We start from the raw sequence: 26,979 nt of genomic DNA, 5'->3' as shown, positions 1-26,979 counted from the left end.
AAAAATAACGCCAGATCATTCCGTACGTTTTAAGTCTTCCATTCCTATGGGTAATCTAGACAAAACGCCTGGTTCAATATTCTCGGAACCTTTTATATACTGTATCCTAATATCATATTCCTGTAGGAAAAGCATCCAGCGCATTAACCTACTATGTAATAAACGACTACTCATTAGAAAATATAAAGCTAGATGGTTTGTATAAATGTGAATTTCTGCTCCCATATTCGTGTTTGAATGTTTTGGATACTCCATACAATTGCCAACAGTCCAGTAGCGGTGTAATTCAGTTCATGCTTATTTTGATTACGGCTAGCAAATGCTATGGTTCGGTGTTCTGCATTATTTAGATCCCACTCTCCTTGGAAAAGTTCTGCCGCAATACCATAATCAGATGCGTCTATTGAAATTTTAAATGGTTCGCACATAACCGGATGATGTAATATGGGTGATTCAACGAGTGCTCTTTTGATGTTTTCAAATCCTTCATTCACCTCTTGATCCCAAATCCACTGTACTCTCTTCATTAATTACCGTAAAATTTTCGGGTCACTCAGTTCTTGCCCTGGTATGTACCATCGATAGTATCCGGCCATTCCTATAAATCCCTTCAATTGTCTTACGTTTCTAGGGTGTGGACATTCTTTAATAGGTTTCAAGCGTTCAGGGTCCGGTCTAATTCCCTGCACCCCTACAATATGCCCTAGAAACTTAAGCTCTTGACATGCACAATATGATTTAGATAGCTTCGCCGAAATACCTTACTCTTCAAATTTTTTCAGCATCTTACGCAATGTTAGGCAATGTTCTTCTCAAGAAGCTGATAGTATCCGGATATCATCTACATATACTATTAAATCCTTCAATAGATCTCTCCCTAATGCTTCATCCAGCGCGCGTATAAATACAGATACAGAAATATTAAGTCGGAACGGCAATACATTGAAATGGTATGATTTACCATCAAACAAAAAGGCTGGATAATTTTTTGATTCTGGATTTAACCTAATTTTTCAATATCCCGCAGTCAGGTCCATTGTGCTAAAAAGCTTGCTTTCTCAGATTTGGATAACAATTCGTCGATGTTAACAGATCTGTCTCTTTTTGTCTCGATATGCTTATTCAATGTCCGCGCGTCTAACACTAATCGTAACCCTCCTGTAGTTTTTTCACTACTACCAAAGGGTTATTCATGACGCTAGAAATACGTTCCATAATATTGTTATCAATCATTTTGTTGATTTCCTCCCTTATTGCTTCTTTCAAACTAACGGGTATTGGATACGGCTTACAGATGAATGGAGTGTCGTCTTTGATTTTCAACTTACATATGTAGTCGCTGATATTACCTGGACGATCGGAACATATTACTCATATTCCATTAGAATTTTATATAAATGTTGTTTTTGTTCACTGGTTAATATTATAGACTCGTTTACTTTGTCTTGTATGTCAGCTCGATATGATACATGACGGTGGCCGAGCGGTTCTAGGCGTTTCGGTCCGGAACCGCGCGACTGCTGCGGTCGCAGGTTCGAATTGTGCCTCGGGCATGCATGTGTGTGCTGTCCTTAGGTTAGTTAGGTTTAAGTAGTTCTAAGTTCTAGGGGACTGATGACCTCAGATGTTACGTCCCATAGTGCTCAGAGGCATTTGAACCATTTTGATACATGACGTACACCATCGATCTCTGGTGACAACTGTGCAGTAGCTGTCAATCGCAGACACTGACACTCAGTTGTTTCTTTACCAATGTAGCTGTCTGTCACAAACGGTATTCAGTATCTACTGTCCCCTTTCCCAAAACATAGAAGATTTTCCTCAAAGTTTAAGATGTCTTTAAATTCTAATAACCAATCTAAACCAAATAAAACATCTGTATTTGTATTTTCTACTGTTAGAAGTGTTTGTCTAAATAAGAATTTTCAGCGCTACAGTTCACTTGAGTTTCGTGTTTCACAACTTTACTTTTCGTTCCTGTTATAACAACCATGTAAACTCCACTTACTGCTAACAGCTGTAAGTGTTTTTAATCTGTAATGAGTGAAAGAATGCGGTAGATATGAGTGACACTTCACTCCCTGAATCTATAAATATGTTAACTTCAGAAGTCTTCCCAGTCCCTGCTATTATAGGTTGTGGATTGATGATAACTAGGTTTTGTTCTTCCAGCAGTAACCACTCATATGTCGGTATTTTGTGCGTGAAATTAACTTACTTATCATTAAGTAGGCCTCCTAGTGTATCCCTACGACCTGGGCCCCGGCCGTGGATTCAGATCGCACGACATTTTCCTCATTATCAGTAAGGTTGGTTAGCGAATCGAGTTACCACGTTACCACTTTGTGTTCTACTACTACTCGGTACAGATTCCTGCGAAGTTACAGGACCTAAATTCGAAGGTGGATGTTTCTTTTGATAATTGCCATCACCATTTTTTCCGTTGCACTAGGTTGACTTCATGATTTTTGAAATTCTTCCCACTATTCTTTTTGAAATTAAAAATTTTCCCCTTGATGTAGAGTTTCATTACGGTCTCTATTCATGGCATCTAGAGCGTCAAAGGGAGATAATAATTCTTCAGCCGTTGTCCAGCCACTACACAAGATGTCTTTTCTTGCATAGATGGGTAATCGTCTAATGAAAATTCGAACCAACCCCTCCTCCTCCATAGGTTTATCTAAGTATTTCGCCCGTATTAGATGCCAGTCGAAATACTTTCTCACAGCACCCCAAGTATTATTGTAGTATTTTGGGTCCCACAAGTCTGATATTAGTTTTCCTGCTCACTAGCAGACCAACATTTCTCTTCAAATTTCTTCGGGAAATCTCCCCACGAAGAAAGAGTTCTCAGTATTTACAGTACCCCATTCCGAGGCTTTCTCTAAAAGGTACCCCATAGCAAATTCAATCTTTTTCGAATTTTCCCAGTTCTTTGGCAAGGCCTGGTTCATTCCCTTCAAAAAATGTGTCGGGTGTACATCCCCGTCCGGTTTAAACTTAGAGAATTGCCTGGATAGCCCTGAATTGGCCTCCCATTGTAGATCAGTCACCATTTCACTAGTCAATACCACATTAGGAGAAGATACCCTCTTCTCTACTTTATTCTGGATAAGTTTAAATTCTTTTCACAAGTCATCTGTAACCTTTCGGGAATCTGAAAGTTCGGAAGAAACAATAGGCGACACGTTCCCGGATGTTATTCTCTCGGCGACTTTTCGATCTATAATTCCTTCAAATTGTTCCTCCAGACTACTTATATTTACTGTATCAGAGTTAGCTATTCTCTCTTGGAAACTTCTTTCTACATTTTTTACACGTGTATTAACGCTATGCAATTTGCGATTGGGTTATTGCTATTAATTCGCAGTTCTTATCGACGCTCCCTTTTTAAGTATACTGTCTCTGTTTTACAACATCAAACTTAACATTACACACATTTTCAAATGATCCTAACCTTCCACTGAGTTCAGATTCGGCATTATAGCATTTATCTTCAATATCAAAATCTAACTTTTTTATCAAATTCTGGATTTGATAATTCTGTTTCTGACTAAAGTAAGTGAACAGTTATTTACATGGAAGTTTAAAGAGTCAGCTATTTCTTTATTTAATTCTAATTTCAAATTCTGAACTTTATTATTTGAATCGTCAAATTCAGTCTTTAAAGCCCTCATGCTTTCGCATAGACTACCAAATTCTTTGCTTTGCGATTCTACTTTGTCATGTAACAAATTTGATTGAGAATTTACTGAGCCTAGTTCTTTACTTAAGGTTTCATTTTGAACAGTTGAAGCTGCACTCTGCTCATCTAATTTAACAGTTTGAGCTTTGATGATGTTTACTAATTCAGACCAGTCAGGCCCTTGGTTACTGATTTTTATATCCATGCCTGCTTCTGACATTTCTCCAATTCGCTGTTCATGATCCATATTCTATAAGATTTAGACCTAGTAATCATTTCTACATCTACGTCTACATGGATACTCTGCAAATCACATTTAAGTGCCTGGCAGAGGGTTCACCGAACCACCTTCACAATTCTCTATTATTCCAATCTCGTATAGCGCGCGGAAAGAATGAACACATATATCTTTCCGTACAAGCTCTGATTTCCCTTATTTTATCATTGTGATCGTTCCTCCCTATGTAAGTCGGCGCCAACAAAATATTTTCGCATTCTGAGGAGAAACATCCTGATTGGAATTTCATGGGAAGATTCCGTCGCAACGAAAAACGCCTTTCTTTTAATGATGTCCAGCCCAAATCCTGTATCATTTCCGTGACACTCTCTCCCATATTTCGCGATAATACAAAACGTGCTGCCTTTCTTTGAACTTTTTCGATGTACTCCGTCAGTCCTATCTGGTAAGGATCCCACACTGCGCAACAGTATTCTAAAAGAGGACGGACAAGCGTATTGTAGGCAGTCTCCTTACTAGGTCTGTTACATTTTGTAAGTGTCCTGCCAATCAAACGCAGTGTTTGTTTAGCCTTCCCCACCTTCCCCACAACATTTTATATGTGTTCCTTCCATTTTAAATTGTTCGTAATTGTAATACCTAGGTATTTAGTTGAATTTACGGCTTTTAGATTACACTGATTTATCGTGTAACAGAAGTTTAACGCGTTCCTTTTAGCACTCATGTGGATGACCTCATACTTTTCGTTATTTAAGGTCAACTGCCACTTTTCGCACCATTCCGATATTACTTCTAAATCGTTTTGCAGTTTGTTTTGATCTTCTGATGACTTTATTAGTCGATAAACGACAGCGTCATCTGCAAATAACCAAAGACGGCTGCTCAAATTGTCTCCCAAATCGTTTATATAGATAGGGAACAGCAAAGGGCCTATAATACTACCTTGGGGAACGCCAGAAATCACTTCAGTTTTACTCGATGACTTTCCGTCGGTTACAACGAACTGTTACCTCTCTGACAGGAAATCACAGATCCAGTCACATAACTGAGACGATATTCCATAAGCACGCAGTTTCACTACGAGCCGCTTGTGTGGTACAGAGTCAAAAGCCTTCAGGAAATCGAGAAATACGGAATCGATCTGAAATACCTTGTCAATAGCACTCAGCACTGCATGTGAATAAAGAGCTAGTTGTGTTTCACAGGAACGATGTTTTCTGAACCCATGTTGACTGTGTGTCAATAGACCGTTTTCTTCGAGGTAATTCATTACGTTCGAACACAATATATATTCTAAAATCCTGCTGCATATCGACGTTAACGATATGGGCCTGTAATTTAGTGGATTACTCCTACTACCTTTCTTGAATATTGGTGTGACATGTGCAACTTTCCAGTCTTTGGGTACGGATCTTTCGGCGAGCGAACGGTTGTATATGATTGTTAAGTATAGAGCTAATGCATCAGCATACTCCGGAAGGAACCTAAGTGGTATACAGTTGGTACCAGAAGACTTGCTTTTATTAAGTGATTTAAGTTGCTTCACTACTCCGAGGATATTTACTTCTACATTACTCATGTTGGCAGCTGTTCTCGATTCGAATTCTGGAATATTTACTTCGTCTTCTTTTGTGAAGGCATTTCGGAAGACTGTGTTTAGTAACTCTGCATTGGCAGCACTGTCTTCGATAGTATCTCCATTGCTATCGCGAAGAAAAGGCTTTGATTGTTTCTTGCCGCTAACATACTTCACATACGACCAGAATCGCTTTGGATTTTCTGCCAGGTTTAGACAAAGTTTCGTTGTGGAAACTGTTATAAGCATCTTGAATTGACGTCAGCGCTAAATTTCGAGCTTCTGTAAAAGATCGCCAATCTTGGGGATTTTGCGTCTGTTTAAATTTGACATCTTTGGGTCGTTCTTTCTGCAACATTGTTCTGACCCGTTTTGTGTACCAAGGAGGATCAGCTCCGTCCTTTGTTAATTTACTTGGTATAAATCTCTCACCTGCTGCCGATACTATTTCTTTGAATTTAAGCCACATCTGGTCTACTCTTACATTATTAATTTGGAATGAGTGGAGATTGTCTCTCAGGAATTTTTATCCGCTTTTTTGAATACGTATATTTTTCGCTTCTTTTTCGAGGATTCGGGGATTACAATATTCAATCTTGCTACGACAGCCCTGTGTTCACTAATCCCTGAATCGGTTTTGAAGCTCGTTATTAACTCAGGATTATTTGTTGCTAAGAGGTCAAGTCTGTTTTCACCACCGTTTACTATTCTCGTGTGCTCATGAACTAACTGCTCAAGATAATTTTCAGAGAATGCGTTTAGCACAATTTCGGATGATATTTTATGCGTACCTCCGAAATTAAACATGTATTTTCGCCAACATATCGAGGGTAAATTAAAGTCGTCACCAACTATTATAGTATGATTCGGGTACGTGTTTGAAATCAAACTCAAGCTTTCTTTGAACCTTTCAGCAACTGTATCATCTGAATTGGGAGATCGGTAAAAGGATCCAATTATTATTTTATTCCGTTTGCCAACAATGACCTCTGCCCGTACTAACTCACAGGAAGTATCTACTTCAATTTCGCGACAAGTTAAACTACTTCTGACAGCAACAAACACACCTCCGCCAACCGTGTTTAGCCTAACCTTTCGGAACACTGTTAGGGTCTTCGCAAAAATTTCAGCTGAGCTGATATCCGGATTTAGCCAGCTATCAGTGCCTATAACGATTCGAGCATCAGTGCTTTCTATTAGCGCTTGGAGCCCTGGTGCTTTCCCAACACAGCTACGACAATTTACAACTGTTAAACCAATGGTTCCTGTACCTACGTTCTTCCTGTATTCAGCCTGCTCCCTTTGTGACTGAACCTCTTCTTGTGTTTTACCGAGACCCTCTAACCTAAAAAACCACCTAGTCCACGTCACACAGCTCCTGCTACCCTTGTAGCCGCCTCCTGCGTATAGTGGACACCTGACCTATTCAGCGGAACCGAAACCCAACCACCCTTTGGCGCAAGTCGAGATATCTGCAGCCTACACGATCGCAGAACCTTCTGAGCCTCTGATTCAGACCCTCCACTTGGCTCTGTACCAGAGGTCCGCAATCGGTCCTGTCGACGATGCTTCAAATGGTCAGCTCTGCTTTCATCTTGCAAGCAAGACTGGCAGCCTTTACCTCTTCTGTCAGCCGCTCGAAACCAGAGAGAATATCTTCTGATCAAAAGCGACTCACATCATTGGTACTGACGTGAGCCACCACCTACAGTTGGCTGCACTCTGTGCTCTTCATGGCATCCGGGAGGACCCTTTCCACATCTGGAATGACTCCACCTGGTATGCACACAGAGTGCACATTGGATTTCTTACCCTTCTTGTCAGCCAAGTCCCTAAGGGGCCCCATAACGCGCCTAACGGTGGAGCTCCCAACTACCAATAATCCCACCCTCTGCGATTGCCCAGATCTTGCAGGCTGAGTGGTTTCCTCTGAAACAGGTCAGGGGACAGCATCTGGCTCAGCGACAGTGTCAGCCACAGACAGCACCTGGAACCTGTTTGTCAGACAAACTGGGGAGGCCTTCTCTGCGGCCGCTTGGGAAGTCTTTCGCCACCTGCTTCGCCCCGGGGCGACCTCCCACTCGACCACAGTGAGGGGTCAGCTTCAGTGCGAGCAGTAACTGAGTTGGCCGCAGGTGACGACCGATCGGAGGACTATGACGTGCTGGACGTCCGTTGGATCCCCACGGCCGGCCCACAATAGTGGTGCCCATCCACTGCAGCCTCAAGATGTGTAACCGAAACCATCACAGCCTGAAGCTGAGAGCGAAGTGTCACCAACTCGGCTCGCATCCGCACACAACAATCGCAGTCCCTGTCCATACTAAAGACCGTGGAAAACTAAACATGCAGATAGACGGAGTATCAGCACGTGCTGCGCAACTCTACTGTAGAACCTGACGAAAACGCACGAACTGTGTCTAGTATTAAGCAGATATTCACAAACCTAACTACCGAAGCACTCAGGTGAAACTAAATAATTTGACCCTGATATGGAACTTGAAATATGTCACAAAATCGGTTTACTTTCTGACGCAAACGGAAACGCGAGAACTGTGGCTATTAGATGTTAAATTTACCTGCAGAAACGCAAGAAACTAAAAAGCACACAGATGATATAATAATATTCGCTCCTGGTTAGGACACTCGTAAATGACAAATGCGGTTACTTATCTGTTCCTGTGTCTGTCGCGGTCGGCTACTGCTGCCTGACTGGCTGACTAACGCCAACAAGTGGTCACATTAGTTTTCAAAACAAGCAAACAAACGACTTAAAAAAAGTTCAGCTCTGATTACCTAAAAATTAACTTTAAGTACAATGACTACACTAACAATGTACATTCAAGGGCTTATACCAAGTTGTATTAATACTAAATGAAAAGCACCAGTTTGCTTTTGTTCTACAATATTATTTTTATTGCTAACCGGTTTTCGGCTTACAAGGCCATCTTCAGGCATTTACTGAGTATTATCACCAAAGAAGTTAAATGTTAGCAGACAACATTGGAAGAGAAGTAACACATCTAGAGTGAAGTAGAAACATACAGTGAGTAACATCTTTGCAATGAAATAGTAAAAAAATGTACTGTTCAGTTTTTACTATTTCATTGCAAAGATGTTACTCACTGTATGTTTCTACTTCACTCTAGATGTGTTACTTCTCTTCCAATGTTGTCTGCTAACATTTAACTTCTTTGGTGATAATACTCAGTAAATGCCTGAAGATGGCCTTGTAAGCCGAAAACCGGTTAGCAATAAAAATAATATTGTAGAACAAAAGCAAACTGGTGCTTTTCATTAATTATTATAATGTTGTTCTACCAAGAACCGATGGAAGATTCTGTTAATATTGTATTAATACAATAAAGTTCTGTAGAATTTGGGCTGCGTCGAAGAACGGACGTGTAATCAGTACCAGTGAAAAGCAAATGCTGCTGATGGCGTCGGTTGTTTGTTTCCACATAAGCGTCGGTCAGCGGATGTGGAAGCCGGTCAGCACCGGTGGAGAGCAACTGGTGCCGGCGGCGTCGGATGTTGGTTTCTGCCTCTAGTACCCACGATGTGTGAGAGCTGTATACTCCCCTCACCAGATCTTCTAAGTCGAATTGTTCTCGGCGTATCTCTTCTTAGTCTAATACGTCGAGATATTCTCTCTTTTCTTTCAACATTATGAATTTCTTCTGTCATTCCTTTTGCTGCACTTACTAATTTTCACCATTCAATTTTCAGGCTGAATCCAATCCCCTGAACTGGTTCTTTTGTCTTGTTATGTTCGGTTGCTTTGGCAACACATAATATCTTCTTATCTCGTTTTCATCCCAAAATTCCTGTGTTCTTCTGTCCTGCCACGGTCGCCATGCACTTTAAGTAGCGAAGTATGTGTGTAAAATCCCACTTCTTTAACGATATGACTTACTTGAGATGGTCAGCAGACTTTCTTTGATGGTTAGTTTGTTGCTACAACTTCCTTTTCTCTTCATCTCCGAAGTATATTTGCTAGGAACAGGAATTTCTCAAGACTCTTTCTACTTATAAAATAAGCAGACGTACGCAGTTTCTTTTTCTTCATTTAATGAAGTATATTTAAACGTCAAACTTTTACAAATCTCGTTCTCCACATAAACAAGTACTTTCAAGTAAATCTCGCTGCGTCTCCTAAGGTTAGAAGCAAAGTAGATTTACAAATAAGGTAAGGTTGGCTTGATAACCATATCCTTTCTCAGTTCACGTCTTATCCTCTCCATGTACAAAATGCACAACAGTTAACAATATCTCAACTGTCCTTTTTTCCCACTACAATAATCAAAGTTATAAAACATCACGAAATAATGGAGAAGTTCCTTGAGTCTGTCATGCTCTTTCATTACAACTTCCTTGGCGCGACTGGCAAACACTTCTCAGCGCCGTTCGACCGCCATGTCTACAGTCTTCTTTTTACAGATTTCAAACCTGCACACACAGACAAGTGACGGCCAGTAAATAGGCTTTCTCACACTTATCTTTAAAATAGCGTGTGTTCGAGACGGTAGAAGCCTGCATGATTCTAGAATTTACGCGAAAATTCTCGAAGCACTGCAGTATTTACTCTTAAAAAGCATTAATATTGGTAAAAACATAGAAAAAGGTCTATCATGTAATGATTTTGATAATTAGTTTAGTGCATTTGATAATTTTTATCAAATAACTACCACTAATAAGACAATAACAATATTGCATAGTCAAATTTTCTAACTGAGAAAATAGAAGATGGAATTAAAACTGTCCCAGTAGATGCTAAAATAATTTTATTTCCTGGAATTTGATCTTGTATAAATGAGTAACATTGATCACCTTTCAGACAATCATATTTGATGTCTGAAATGTAAAAACTTTACTGATACATGTCATCCAGATACAACAACAACAAAAAATGGAAGACAAATAATTGAATATTTTGTGTAATACGTAAAACTAAACCGAGTAAATTTGTTAAAATATTTTATAGTTGAAGAGGTGAGTAATTCTCTCACTCCTAATATTCATCAAGAAATTAATAATGAACTACATAAAACAATGAGAAAGTTTTTTTAAAAGAAGACATATTGTCTCTCTTGGTATAGGTGATTTATGACAAGCTGATCTAGGAAAGATGGATACTGGTAAATGTTAGGGAATTTCTAAAATAAATAAAGGCTATGAAGATTTACAAACTATAACTGTTGTTTTTACAAATTATGCTTGGTCTATTTCAGTTAAAAATAAAACTAGGAAAATTAGTTCCAAAATTTTTGAAAAGCTTTTAAAGCAAAGATGTCTAAGAAATTTACAAATAGATAATGTTAAAAAATTTTATAATAACGATTTTCAAGAACTATGTACAGACTGAGCCTTAGCATTCCTCTTTTCAGATTTTCTAGCTTCCATATCACATTCTAACTTCTGACATTCCATGCCCCAACTCCTGGAACGCTATCCTTTCATTGGTTACACAATCTTTTTCTTATGATCACATCCCTCTTAGCAGTTCCCTCCCAGAGACCTGAGTTGGCGACAAGTCTGGAATCTTTTGTCAATGAAGAGATCATTGTGACAGTTCTTGCGTTGCAGCCACTTATCCTGTGGATACACTTTATGTTCTTTTAGTGCTGAGATTTCCATTTTTTCTGCATTCTCATCCGTTGACCAATACTGATTCTTCTGCATTTTAGTGGCAGTTTCACACCCCCAAGGTCAAGTGAATGCCTTGAACATCTGTCAGCTACTCCACCCTCTTTGATAAGGCCATTGGCCGAATGAGGGTAACTTGTTATGCCATAAGTTTTCAGCCAGCATTGCTGATATTTTTTATTCAGAGCTTAAGCAGTGGCAGGTTTGAATCCGGGATCTAGGAGGTTTTGATTACTGAGTTATGACTCTACCAGTTGACCATGTGTGCTAGCAGTAAAAGGTATATGGTGGATTATTGTTTAGGTGAACCAATAAAAATTGTGAAGTTTGGGAGGTGTGTTGATCTAGTGTGTACATAGATGATATAACCGAATACATTCATTTTGGTTTTGTAAATTTAGTTAATAAAATGTATGTAAAGAAACTAAGATTTTTGCAGTGTTGGACATATTTTCTATGTCTATAAAGTCCCTCGCTTTGCAGAAGGCGGTTGGAAAAGAAGTCTTGACTAAGCTATAAAATGAATATTTTGTGAAATTTGGGAAACTGAAAGCCATACTTTCTGATAAAAATCGCAATTTACTTGTTAAACATGGAAGGGTTATCTTGCCTACCAATTAAAGAAATTTCAACTTATCATCTGGCAGGAAATCCTTCCAGACGCTATATGCAGGAAATTGGCAAATAATGCTGCAAGTAATGCAACAGCAATCTTATGACATGGGGAGATATTGTAGAGAACATTGCGTATGTACTGAATAGTTTCATTCATGACGTAAAAGGGTCTACTCTGAACTAATTAAGAGTTAGAGATCCATAAGTTTTGTGGAGGAGAAATTATATTTCCCTCCTAGAAATGAGTTAAACTGGGACGAGAAAAAGAAAAGAATGAGGGAATTGCTGGAAACGGAGCTAATTGAGACAAAGAAATTACATAATGATAAGATAAAAACTGTTGGTATTAAGATGGGAGATCTAGTATTGGTTAAGATAATGAGTAAAATGCAGAGAGATCAACAATGAAATATCAGAGGTTTTGGACATTATAAGGGTCTTTTTGAGATGATGGGTGTACTACTACCAAATGTGTTCTGTCTAGTCTACCCCATACTGAAGAAGAAATTTGCCTTTAAGATTACAGTAGATTTGAAGCCGTATATAGCAAGAGTGGCACAAGCAAAGAATGTGAATTTGGTGAGTGAGGCAGTTACTGGATACAGGACTTGGGATCCAGCTGGTGGATGCACTTCCAACAGTTGTCACATGATTTTGGTAGGTATGTAAAGATGTCTTCTTTTATATACGATTTTATGGTCTAGGAGATTCAAATACTGGTTTTGTAATGAAAAGTAAAGGTAATGCACAGTGTCAGGTGTGTGGGAATATGACAGAAATTTAATTTATATATCTGGCAGTCCTTTACGAGTTGCTACAAAACGTTCTTGAGAAGTAATTTCCGAGAGATATGATACAAAATAAGAAAGATACAGGCAATGACAATTTGTAAGGGAATACGTTGTTTGAGTACATGAAAATACGTTTGAAAAAATGCTATAACTGGGGCCCAATGATACAGAGCCATAAATCAAATGTCCATAATGGACAAGTTATAAGGGCACATGAAGATATGTGATGAAAAGTGGTATCTACTGTGCGTAAAAAAAAAAAAACTAACTAAATGTATCTTCGGTGTCATGGTTTCAATTATAGTAAGTGTTTGGCTTGATTTTTAAAATTTCACCATATAATACATCTCTGATTGTTAATTCTGAGAACTTAAGATAGGTTTTTTCTTCATTTGTCGAATTCTAGAGCACCATTATTCGGTTAGACACTGCTTTTATTGTTAGTTAGATATCAATATTAATCCATGATGTATTTGATGACTGCTGTTTGATATCATGAACCTCATTTCTCATTACTTGAACTGATACTACTAAAAACACCAGCTAGTTTTATGTGTCAAAAATATTTCATAATTAGAGGCTCTAGGGAACATTTGATGATAGGGGGAGGAGAGGGAACATGCGAAGTTACTCCTAATTTCAAAAGATTAATTCTTTTATTTTTTTTCATCTTTCTCTCACTTCCTTTTAACCTATATGCCATGGAATATTTTTTTTTGTTCTGTGCTATGAATTTCAACTATGTTTTACTTTAATTATCATAATACAGAAATCTCTTATTAACCCTCAAACAGGAGGGCCATTTTTTATGACACGAGCACACTTTGGCGTACTTTGTACACGTGTAAGGAACAGCAGGTGTCTTTATGTTTCCAGGGTAAACGTGTATGAGCAAAATCAAATTTTAATGTCATTTTAATTAAACAACGATAAAATAAACTTACATTATACGTGCTATTTCCCTGCTTCATTGAACAATAATAAAACAAACATTCATTATATAACTCTGTTGCCGACCCCACAGTAATGACCCAATCAAAGAATTAAACCGAGTGGTTGCATCAGATCTCAGCCAACCACTTACTCGTTTGCTAATTATCTCGTAGACAATTACCTCACTGCGGGATTACGCTGCTAGCTCGGAGTCTGGGTTATTTTCTTGCACGGATCGGATCGTAGGTCTTTTTTCTCACTCAGCTCGCTGCTCACTTTATATTACTGCTGCTTACTTGGATGTATGACAGCTCAGATTATCTCTGTGTTAGCTGAAGCAATAATGGAGGAATAGGTAATGGCTCACAATTGTAAAACGGGAATGGAACGGTACAAGACAATGTTATTAGTGATTAGCCCACTTTATACCCAGGCGCCCCTACTCGAGGGTTAACTGAGTACATAAAACTTTCGGCTTCTATTTCATTTTCTTTGTAATCCTGTTCTTAAATCTACAATGTGCAGCTAAATGTAATACGCAGAACTATTGGAAGAACAGTAATGCGAGAGCAATATCAATAGTAGCAGTCAAACAGAAGGAGTCAGCGACCAGTCAGTGTCAGAGCAGTGGCATGTGTACGCACACATACGCCATGTAACGTACTAGGATAACATGTCACACAGAGAAACATGGCACATTATGGTTGATTTCTTACGTTTTGGGCATATCTTGGACCTGTTATTAATGTGAACATTAAGTAAGATAATGTTATACTGTTTCAATACTGCGAGCTTCGTGGTGTACTATAAACAGACAACGCACATGCAAATTTTCAGTTATTTTCGTTATTAGAATCTACTTGTTTGCAGTCATCCTGACTGCACAAACCAAGGTATATCAACATTATTATTTTATCTCCAGTTCTACTGAGCGTGTGGAATAAAACATTAACCAATACAGTGGAAACTTTTAAACTGTTAACAATATGTAAAACTGCTTAGTAGAATTCTGTCTATGTGGTCGTGATATACATGTAAAAACTGGATGGACTATGGTTTCGCTATTAGCGAATTCAACTGAATTTTACACTGTTTCCAAACCTTGTAATTGGCATTAATTGCAGCGCCTTATTTGCAGATATTGTCGTTGTGGAAATAAAAACTTCCATCTCTATAGTAACAATTACATTCAACCAGACAACGACCACATCTGCTTCGACAGAGGATGATACAACATCCAGAAGAGCAATGTATTAAGCAAGAGGATAAATCCACTTCAATGTCAGGATTTACGGAGCAAGTTCAATAACATTACGCTCCGACGAGCTGTTGTCGACGTCAAAGGCACTGGCCATGAACAGCCAAGCTACAACGTAAAGCTCTCAGTATCTCTCACTCAGTCAAGACTTCCAGTGTAGTTTTAACATTTAGTTGTAATTTTATTTTCTTTTGTAACGAAGTTTGGCCAGCATATGTTACGTAACGTCCCCTTATAAAAATTATAAATGACTGTGCTGATAAACCTGTTACGTAATTTGATTTTCAAACAGCTGAGCAAAACTCAACGTACTCAAATATTTTTCTGTTTACTTATTCTGATCATCACTAAACTGACACACAATATTTTTAGCGCAACGCTGTCTGACGTTCAATAATCCTTACAAAAGAATGGCCCTGACTAACAATAACCTATACCTTTCATGAATCACTTACCTCACAAAGATCTTCGTTACTCGAACTACTGCAATACAGGGAGCGCCAATACTGCCAGCTAAGTGAAAGGTTCTAACTACTGAAGGCACTAACTTCTGATAGGCATAGTTAGCAATTGAAAGATTTTGATAGAGAAAAAACAATCTATTTACCTTAATAGTGTTCAAAAGTCTTATAAGTTCATGATATCCAGTCTTACAAATTTCCTTTTTCTGACGGACACACGTCCAGATCGTCCGCTCTCAAAACTCTGCCATCTCTCTCCCCACATCCACCACTGCTGGCGGCTCACCTCCAACTGCACAACGCTAAACGCTGTTCCTATCCAACTGCCCAACACTATAATAGTGAATATTCCAAGAATGCGAACCAGCCACAGACTGCACACAGCACAGTCAGTGATTTTCATACAGAGCGCTACGTGGCATAACCGACATAAAAAACCTAAACAGTCTACTTGCAGTTATTCTGTGATTAAATGTATTTTTGGAGAGATTTTCATCATTAATGTTGACATTGTCGATCTTTCAGGTTAGCTGTAGTCATTCACGACATGCACCTTTCTCTTTTGATTGTGGGCGCTGTCGCATATGTTTTTATGTATCTTTGGCAGGAGTGTGTTTTTATAAACGTATGCAATGTTTCAGTCAGTCACATTTATGCAAACAACTTTGGTAGGCAGTAGATTGTGTGATCTGCGGCATCTAGCGTCTATGTCATATGTAGTACCTACCAATAGTATGAGTGACGTTCAAAAAGTAGCGCAACACATTTTCTCTGAAACCAAATCAGTTTTCTTCAATATACCAACTACCACCTTAATGCCCACTCTGTTGGATACAAAACCATATTTTTCAACATACCTCTCTTCAGTACGACGGCCTTACATCACTTTATTAGGAGAACCTGTATGCCCACATGGTAACATTCGAACCAACTTGATGCTGCGTCTTAAGGCTTATGCAATTCCTCACAGATCGTCCTTAGTTAGATTGTGATCCGTCGATATCTATAATGAGTGTATCAATACCTTCCAATATTTCCGAAGTCACAATGTGCGGCCAGCTGGCGCGAGGGATATTGCACAGATTTGCGCGAACTTGTGCTGCTGACAAAAACATCACCCAACGACTCGCCGTACTCTTATTCACAGCCAGGTCTCTACAGACATTGTACAAGCGTTTATGAATATCTGTGACTCTATGGTTATCCGCCTAAAGACGCTCTCTGCTTGGAACGCACCTTCGTTACAGACTCCTTTTTCAAGGCTCCATGTAGCACCACCACTTATCTAAACCTCATGTAACTATAGGGCTTGAAGCGGGAACATTCCACGATGTCCCACAACAAATTATGTGTTTTTTCAGCTAAAGTAAATTGCCACAGGAAAAAAAATGTGGTGTTGATTATTGAATACCTCTCCTAGCCAGGCTACTCTTTTCACTGTTGGTGTAAGGCACGAAATTAGTGGGAAATTTAAGTTTGACAACTGTATAACTATGATGATTAAGTTGATATTATATATATTATCATTACAGAATACTCAGGAGCGAATGCAGATTTATTTCGTTTTCATAACAACAACTGATGAATATTACAGCTTGTTTCGCTATTGTTTAAAACACACTACATATAATTTTGAGTTTACTTACCAAATTTTAATGCAGTTGGTTTCAGTAAATTTAGTAAAAAACGGGTGCTTGAGCGTCTAAAACAATCAAAATGTACTTTGTTATCTCTTTACAAGTCTAATGTTCAGATAAATTCACTGCCAAAACACTGAAAAATACACTCATGCTCATAAATTAAGGATAATTGGCACTACACAAAACTGGCGCTAATAGCATAGGCACATAGGGAACATACACGACACAGATCTGTAAGTCCACGGTATTGGTGATAAGTTGAGAAAACCGTCCCGAAAGTCATGTGCTACAAAACGCCACTGTTTCCTGCGCATGTACCCCGACATCAATATGGGATATGATCAGCATGCACACGTACACTGGCCGCACAACGGGTTGGCATACTCTGGATCAGGTGTCCGAGCAGCTGCTGGGGTATATCCTCCAATTCTTGCACTAGTGCCTGTTGGAGCTCCAGAAGTGTCGTAGGGGTTTGAAGACGTGGAACGATAAGTCGACCGAGAGCATCCCAGGCGTACTCGATGGGGTTTGGGTCTGCAGAACAGGCAGGCCACACCATTCGCCTGCTATCTTCTGTTTCAAGGTACTCCTCCACGATGGCAGCTCAGTTTGGTCGTGCATCAGGAGGAAGGTGGGACCCTCTGCACCCCTGGAAAGGCGGACTTACTGGTGCAAAATGACGTCCCGATACACCTGACCTGTTACAGTTCCTCTGTCGAAGACAGGCAGGGATGAACGTGTACCAATCATTATCCCATACCACACCATCTAACCACGACCTCCATACAGGTCCCTTTCAAGGACATTAAGGGATTTGTATCTGGTTCCTGGATAACGCCAGATGAAAACCCGGCCGGCGAGAATCACTGTTCAGACTATACCTGGACTCGTTCGTGAACATAACCTGTGACCACTGTTCCAAGGACCATTTACTGTGTTCTTGACACCAGGCTTTACGGGCTCTCCTGTGACCAGGGGTCAGTGCAATGGACTTTGCAGGTCTCCAGGCGAATAAACCATGTCTGCTCAGCCGTCTTTAGACTGTGTGTCTGGAGACAACTGTTCCAGTGGCTGCGGTAAGGTCCCGAGCAAGGCTACCTGCAGTACTCCATGGCTGTCTGTGGGCACTGATGGGAGATATCGGTCTTCTTGTGGTGTTGTACACTGTGGAATCCCGTACTGTAGCACCTGCGCACGTTTCTTGTCTGCTGAAATAGTTGTCATAATCTTGAGATCATACTTTGTGGCACACGGAGGGCCCGTGCTACGACCTGCTATGTTTGACCAGCCTCCAGTCGCCCTAGTATTCTACCCCTCGTAACGTCACCAAAATGTGTTTTTTGAGCCATTTTCAATACACAGTCATCATTAGCACATCTGAAAACGTCTGCACACTTACTCGCTGCACCGTACTCTAACATGCACCAACACACCTCTGCGTATGTGCAATTCTGCCAGCGCCACCATGCGACGACCGCAGTTCAAATGCACCGGATGGTCATACCCCGAGGTGATTTAAAACCGCAAACCGCCCCCCAAAGCGTTGTTTCACCATGTATCAGCATTATCCTTAACTTATGAGCATGAGTGTAGATCCCTTAGAACCAGTTTCTTCACATACTGAATACTAGGAAAAGTGTGATAGCTTGAAAAATTATTCTTAAATGTCAGTCACAGGTTACTATTAAACAGTGTTCCATGTTTTTATCTTACAAAGGGCTCTTTACGACTACTCGTCGCTGTACATTCTATCACAGAGACTGTTTCATGGATTATTGCTGACATATTCACTGTCCAATCCAATTCTTGACTGGCACAGAACTCAGAATCCATCCCTACAGAGGATGCAATATACAGCACTTTCCGCTTGTTAGAGTAACATGCTATAGTACCTGGTGGTAACAGATAACTGTGAACACGACGATTGTCCTTGGAAACGAAATATGTGAGGCCTATCTGACATAATGTCTGTGTAGAGTACTCACCTCGCCTCCTGTAATAATGTCCATCCCGCCGCAGTGGATACGCATGGTCATGGCCTCATGTAACGGTGAGAATGGTAGGAAAATCCTTATCTATAGAGCAAACAACTGTTTCAAGAAATGCCAATTATCAGGTGTGATTTTTAACACAGCTCGTTTAACGTTACACACGATGTATTGCACAATATGGCATATATATTATTCCATACAGTACACTAGCAAATATTGATGATATCAAACTCCTTTTATTACCCCAACTAGTTAATAATGCAATAATTAATTTTGCAAAATTTTTAAGAACGTCCGTACACGCGCCAGCATTCACTGCGACTGTCGACACTATCGTCTTTCATGAAACAATATTTCCTAACGACCAGAAAGAGCCATAACCAGCGTGACATTACTCCGTGGCTGCCATCGCTTGACTATTATCTCAAACAATGATATTGGAGTTCCTGCCGATAAAACATAGCTTCTGATTTGGGCGTTGTAGCCGATCACAGCAAAGGAAATATATGGCGGAGCTTTCCTTAGCTAACAGCAATCGAGAATGCAATCACTAGTTGGATATAACACCAAGGCAGGTCAGTAAAATGCCACGCCGCAAACCCTGTCATTCTGTAGAGACTGTAGGCGCTTGATACACATTGCCCCATGTTACGAATATTCAATATCTATTTTAACATAATTGTTACATAATTTAAAGCTCTTTCACTTTTTTTGAGACTAGAAGACAAGTCTATGGTCCCTGTTTATAGATATAAACTACTCTTCAGCTCTTTCCTTTTCATCCCATAATTCTCCAACTTATGCATATGATCCACACAAGCAAACGCTTTTGTTAAAGTAAAGAAAGTACTTAAGCTTAACATTATTATCTCTTTCTGTAGCCTTGCTAGTGACTTACACACAAGAGAATAAATTGTGTCTATTCTGTGGTAACTCCCTTCCTAGAGACAAACAGTCCGACGCCAGACGATGTGTACTGATAACTGCCACTAACCTCCTATCAGTTACTTTCTCAAAAACTTTTGGAAACAGTGATAGCAAAGGAACTGGCCAGTAATTGTCTACGTTATCACTTTCATCCTTTTTAGGGAGGGGATTTCAGTCTGTTAGTAAATTAACCACACCTGAAAAACTCATTGCTCACGAGACTGAGCATAGATGTAAGATACGTTGAACCTCCATTATTCTATCTGAAATTTTAACATGCCCATTGGAATCTTTACTCTCTAATGATGTAATATTTGATTCGGTTGCACCCTTGCCTGTGTGTTAAAGCTGTATGTGATGTAACACAAGCTTTCAGGAGCTCTACATACTTAAATATACGAAAATATTGATTTCTTTTGCCGATTATTTACAAGAATTGATCATTAAACACGTCGTACAACTCTGGTGTATCACTCGCCATTTCATTCACACATAAGAGTGGTGCAATATGTTGAGCAACTATAATTTGCCCAGATACCGATTTCAGAGTTGACCTTACAGTTTTAATTTTGTTTTCAGAGCTTTCTATGCTCTTGGTGTAACGTATTGTTTTGCCGTGTTTGATGACGTTCCCCAGGATTTTTCAGTATTGTCTGTGGTAAAATTCTGTTAACAGGCTATGACTGTTCACCATGTTATGATATAAGTCCTGTTTCATCCCACATTATATTCTAGTGCCATAATTATTCAAATTGGTTTGTTAATAAGGTCTGAGGAACATATTATATTTGTCCTAAAAGTGGTCTGTAATGTAGACGTCTTGCCAACTTAGCGCTTCGAGATTTATTGTAAATGTCCACATTGCAAGTGGACTCACGTTTCCACCCATATCCACGCATCTCAGCCTCCATATAACAGATAAAATAACATTTTCCCAATGCTAATACTTTGAAGACCGACATGAAAATTCCTGATCTCTTTCAAAAAATGTTTCCCCTTATCCATCAACTCGACGTTCGATATGTACTCGTAGTTAGGCGGAGTTGAATATTAAGTGACTATTTGATATTAATAACGCATAGCTGCTAAATGCAGAGAAACGTTTTCCACTGTAAATTTTTCAATCAAAGTTCCCTTACATAAACTAAAATATTATTGCGTTAGTGGACATAAGTAAAAACTGCAGAAACTTCTACTTAGCTTTTGACTGATACAGTATGTGAGACTGGCAGTGTCCTAATAAAGCTCTGGCAAATGGTGGTGGAAAAAGAATCAGCACTATAGTAAATAAAACTAGTTTTTAATTTTATGGAACTCACTGTTTCGAAACTACACCCGGTTGAAGGAAATACAGTGAACTGCATTGAAAATAGTTAGTCAATTGTATTAAATGTAGTTAGTCTTGATCGTGAGGAAAAATAAAAGTACAGTTTAGTGGCTGTCGATTGCGGTTTATTAACAACAATTTTCAAAATCACGCTTGGTAAAAATCAATATGTATGTACAATGTCTTACATAACACAATCGTTGCTAAGTGCAGCTCACATCGTGCAGACTAAGGAATCGATACCCAAGTACAATTCTGACCACATCACCGTTAATATATGGTATAAGTCAGTAGTAAAACATTGGTCAAAGCATGGCTATTAATGTGTAAAACCATCAGAAGACTTAAACCTTTTTGCTATTGACATTTTACACTTTGAAACGTTGGTGGTGTGGTCAACACTGTTTACAATTACATGTTTCTGTGTAAGCATGATCTGAAGAAGGTCGTTAATTACCCGAAACTGGTAATCAGCAATGTATAATTAACTTTATTTACTACGATCGAGACGTTCAAATTTTTTAACTCCCCTTGATGTCGCTGTTGCTTCCTGGTGGTTTTACGGACAAGAAACTGTCATTTAAATATGCAAAGTGGAGAATGGAAACGTACTTTATCATGCTACAGACCCTTGTCAAAGACAGTCCTCACTCTGTTACAAATGAAGGTCTAAGAATCGTGTTCGAATCGTGTTCGTCACCTGTTTCCGTGTAATTGCATGAAAGTAAGAATATTATGACCGCTTTTTCTTCACACGTTTGTGAGATACTTTTGATTAAGAAGTGGCACTTAAGAAGATAAATAATTACTAATTTCGTAAATCTGTATCCAGATAATCACAATGCTTGTGAAAACATTTAGGTAATAAAATAATAGCAACCATTAGGCGAGAGTATAATAGTGGGGCAATTCATATGTCTCTTTATCAGATAATAAACTGAAGGAAAAAAACTGCAACACCAAGAAGTTGTGCGACATTAGCGAAAGTTGGTAGTCTCTTTATACACTCCTGGAAAAGGAAAAAAGAACACATTGACACCGGTGTGTCAGACCCACCATACTTGCTCCGGACACTGCGAGAGGGCTGTACAAGCAATGATCACACGCACGGCACAGCGGACACACCAGGAACCGCGGTGTTGGCCGTCGAATGGCGCTAGCTGCGCAGCATTTGTGCACCGCCGCCGTCAGTGTCAGCCAGTTTGCCGTGGCATACGGAGCTCCATCGCAGTCTTTAACACTGGTAGCATGCCGCGACAGCGTGGACGTGAACCGTATGTGCAGTTGACGGACTTTGAGCGAGGGCGTATAGTGGGCATGCGGGAGGCCGGGTGGACGTACCGCCGAATTGCTCAACAAGTGGGGCGTGAGGTCTCCACAGTACATCGATGTTGTCGCCAGTGGTCGGCGGAAGGTGCACGTGCCCGTCGACCTGGGACCGGACCGCAGTGACGCACGGATGCACGCCAAGACCGTAGGATCCTACGCAGTGCCGTAGGGGACCGCACCGCCACTTCCCAGCAAATTAGGGACACTGTTGCTCCTGGGGTATCGGCGAGGACCATTCGCAACCGTCTCCATGAAGCTGGGCTACGGTCCCGCACACCGTTAGGCCGTCTTCCGCTCACGCCCCAACATCGTGCAGCCCGCCTCCAGTGGTGTCGCGACAGGCGTGAATGGAGGGACGAATGGAGACGTGTCGTCTTCAGCGATGAGAGTCGCTTCTGCCTTGGTGCCAATGATGGTCGTATGCGTGTTTGGCGCCGTGCAGGTGAGCGCCACAATCAGGACTGCATACGACCGAGGCACACAGGGCCAACACCCGGCATCATGGTGTGGGGAGCGATCTCCTACACTGGCCGTACACCACTGGTGATCGTCGAGGGGACATTGAATAGTGCACGGTACATCCAAACCGTCATCGAACCCATCGTTCTACCGTTCCTAGACCGGCAAGGGAACTTGCTGTTCCAACAGGACAATGCACGTCCGCATGTATCCCGTGCCACCCAACGTGCTCTAGAAGGTGTAAGTCAACTACCCTGGCCAGCAAGATCTCCGGATCTGTCCCCCATTGAGCATGTTTGGGACTGGATGACGCGTCGTCTCACGCGGTCTGCACGTCCAGCACGAACGCTGGTCCAACTGAGGCGCCAGGTGGAAATGGCATGGCAAACCGTTCCACAGGACTACATCCAGCATCTCTACGATCGTCTCCATGGGAGAATAGCAGCCTGCATTGCTGCGAAAGGTGGATATACACTGTACTAGTGCCGACATTGTGCATGCTCTGTTGCCTGTGTCTATGTGCCTGTGGTTCTGTCAGTGTGATCATGTGATGTATCTGACCCCAGGAATGTGTCAATAAAGTTTCCCCTTCCTGGGACAATGAATTCACGGTGTTCTTATTTCAATTTCCAGGAGTGTACATCTGAAAGATGACGTCTATTCAGATTTCGCGCCAGTTGCAAAGAGTGACGTTGGTAGCGCCTCTTGTGGATACAAATCGGGATCGCTTTAAATACACGCTGTGACGTACGTCGGCGTTAGTTAGCTGTGAGATTGAACGTGGTGAGTTGATGTTACTCAAAAATGCCTCAAAGACGCTATTATCAACACCCCGCTGAGTTGGGACGAGGTCGGGTAACAGGGCGACGAGAAGCTGGATGTTCCTTCTTCTATACTGCTGAAAGACTTGGTAAGAACGTAGCCACTGTCCATGACTGCTGGCAGCAATGGTCACCCGAAAGTACTGTCGCAAGACGATCAGGTTTCAGACTGTCACGAGGTGCTACCGAGAGGGAAGACCATCGTGTTCGAGGTACAGGGTGTTTCAAAAAGGACCGGTATATTTGAAACGGCAATAAAAACTAAACGAGCAGCGATAGAAATACACAGTTTGTTGCAATATGCTTGGGACAACAGTACATTTTCAGGCAGACAAACTTTCGAAATTACAGTAGTTACAATTTTCAACAACAGATGGCGCTGCGGTCTGGGAAACTCTATAGTACGATATTTTCCTCATATCCACCATGCGTAGCAATAATATGGCGTAGTCTCTGAATGAAATTACCCGAAACCTTTGACAACGTGTCTGGCGGAATGGCTTCACATGCAGGTGACATGTACTGCTTCAGCTGTTCAATTGTTTCTGGATTCTGGCGGTACACCTGGTCTTTCAAGTGTCCCCACAGAAAGAAGTCACAGGGGTTCATGTCTGGCGAATAGGGAGGCCAATCCACGCCGCCTCCTGTATGTTTCGGATAGCCCAAAGCAATCACACGATCATCGAAATATTCATTCAGGAAATTAAAGACGTCGGCCGTGCGATGTGGCCGGGCACCATCTTGCATAAACCACGAGGTGTTCGCAGTGTCGTCTAAGGCAGTTTGTACCGCCACAAATTCACGAAGAATGTCCAGATAGCGTGATGCAGTAATCGTTTCGGATCTGAAAAATGGGCCAATGATTCCTTTGGAAGAAATGGCGGCCCAGACCAGTACTTTTTGAGGATGCAGGGACGATGGGACTGCAACATGGGGCTTTTCGGTTCCCCATATGCGCCAGTTCTGTTTATTGACGAAGCCGTCCAGGTAAAAATAAGCTTCGTCAGTAAACCAAATGCTGCCCACATGCATATCACCGTCATCAATCCTGTGCACTATATCGTTAGCGAATGTCTCTCGTGCAGCAATGGTAGCGGCGCTGAGGGGTTGCCGCGTTTGAATTTTGTATGGATAGAGGTGTAAACTCTGGCGCATGAGACGATACGTGGACTTGGCGTCATTTGGACCGCAGCTGCAACACGGCGAACGGAAACCCGAGGCCGCTGTCGGATCACCTGCTGCACTAGCTGCGCGTTTCCCTCTGTGGTTGCCGTACGCGGTCGCCCTACCTTTCCAGCACGTTCATCCGTCACGTTCCCAGTCAGTTGAAATTTTTCAAACAGATCCTTTATTGTATCGCTTTTCGGTCCTTTGGTTACATTAAACCTCCGTTGAAAACTTCGTCTTGTTGCAACAACACTGTGTTCTAGGCGGTGGAATTCCAACACCAGAAAAATCCTCTGTTCTAAGGAATAAACCATGTTGTCTACAGCACACTTGCACGTTGTGAACAGCACACGCTTACAGCGGAAAGACGACGTACAGAATGGCGCACCCACAGACTGCGTTGTCTTCTATATCTTTCACATCACTTGCAGCGCCATCTGTTGTTGAAAATTGTAACTACTGTAATTTCGAAAGTTTGTCCGCCTGAAAATGTACTGTTGTCCCAAGCATATTGCAACAAACGGTGTATTTCTATCGCTGCTCGTTTAGTTTTTATTGCCGTTTCAAATATACCGGTCATTTTTGAAACACCCTGTATGTATGGGTCTCGTGCAGCAGTTTGAGCAGCAGTTGGCGCCACGGCGACACAACGAACTGTTACAAACTGGTTACTTCGAGGACAGCTCCGCGTCAGACGCCCTGCAGCGTGGAGTCCATCGACTCTAAACCACCCTCATTTGCGACTTCAGTGGTGTGAAGCGAGAGCTCATTGGAGGGCATAGTGAGGTCTGTTGTGTTTTCTTATGAGAGCTGGTTCTGCCTCGGCGCCACTGATGACCGTGTTTTGGGTAGAAAGAGGCCAGATGAGGGCCCTCAACGAATATGTCTGGGTGTTAGATACACTGGACTTACAGCTGGAGTTGTGGTCTAGGTTGTGGTTTCATTTGACAGCAGGAGCACTTTCGTGATAATCCCACGCACCTCGTACCCTGACTGCAAATTTGTATCGATCTGGTGATTCGATCTGCTGTGCTGCTGTGCTGTGCCGCCATCATTCCAGATGGTGTTGTCCGGCAGAAAAACGCTTGCCTGTTGTAACCAAATGTGCTCTACAGGGTACTGACATGTTGCCCTGGCTCGCTCGATCACCAGATCTCTCTCCAATAGAGCACATGTGCAGACGACATGGCCAAACAGCATTAACTGTCCCTATATTGACCGCTCAGGTGCAACAGATATCGATCTCCATCCCACAAACTGATATCCGGTTGCTGTACAACACAATGCAAGCAGTGAAAGGTCTCTGTTGGATTCCTTTCATGTTTGATTTCTTAAATCTGTTGTCATTTACGTCATAAATTCCTCTTCTAAATTTACTGTGGCGTTTCTGACTATCTGGGAGGAGACTGAGTAGTGGAACGTGTTACTTTTACACATAAACAAGAACGATCTGTCACACTACTACACTTTAAAACACAGTTTATATGTAATTCATGTCACACAGTCTCATATGGAACCTACATCCGCTTTCTTTTATATACTGTATATGATTAGATACTGTCATCCCCCTTCCCTTCTGTGTGAGAGGATGAATGAGCAAATGTATTTCTAGTTGCATACTTGAGGGTAGCAGACAAGCCCGTCTGCTAGAGAATGGTAGGACCAACGTCGGAACAGGTAGCTACGCTTTCTAAAAGCAAAGAGGTTTCTATCCAGTAGTATGGTCCTGTCCGTCCCTTGTCATGTTGGTATAGGAAGCTGCCCCTCTGGCCACTTCCGTTTGTATTTGTGAGCCACCCTCAGGAAGGGATCAGTCAGTCTGTCCGTGGCGAGCGTCTGAAGTGGTAAGATCTCCGGCTAAGCGCGTGTCTGCTAAGTCCGTAGGACAATGGATTTCTTAAGTTCAGCCTAACTGAAAATTTAATCACCTTTATTTCAGGTTTAGCTCTAAAATATCTAATGTTATCTTAAATTGCAACACAGTGTAAGTCGAGCGTGAAGCTCAGAATATATTCCGGTAGTTGCTTTGTCACTACTTTCTGAGTAAAGTGGAACCACGTGTTGATCAGTAACTCTAACTAAGATCATCAATCTTAAATGCGAGTGTGCGTGAGA

This window comes from Schistocerca cancellata, chromosome 5, assembly GCF_023864275.1.
Source record: "Schistocerca cancellata isolate TAMUIC-IGC-003103 chromosome 5, iqSchCanc2.1, whole genome shotgun sequence".
Lineage (NCBI taxonomy): Eukaryota > Metazoa > Arthropoda > Insecta > Orthoptera > Acrididae > Schistocerca > Schistocerca cancellata.
Note: the sequence above shows the minus strand (reverse complement) of the source record.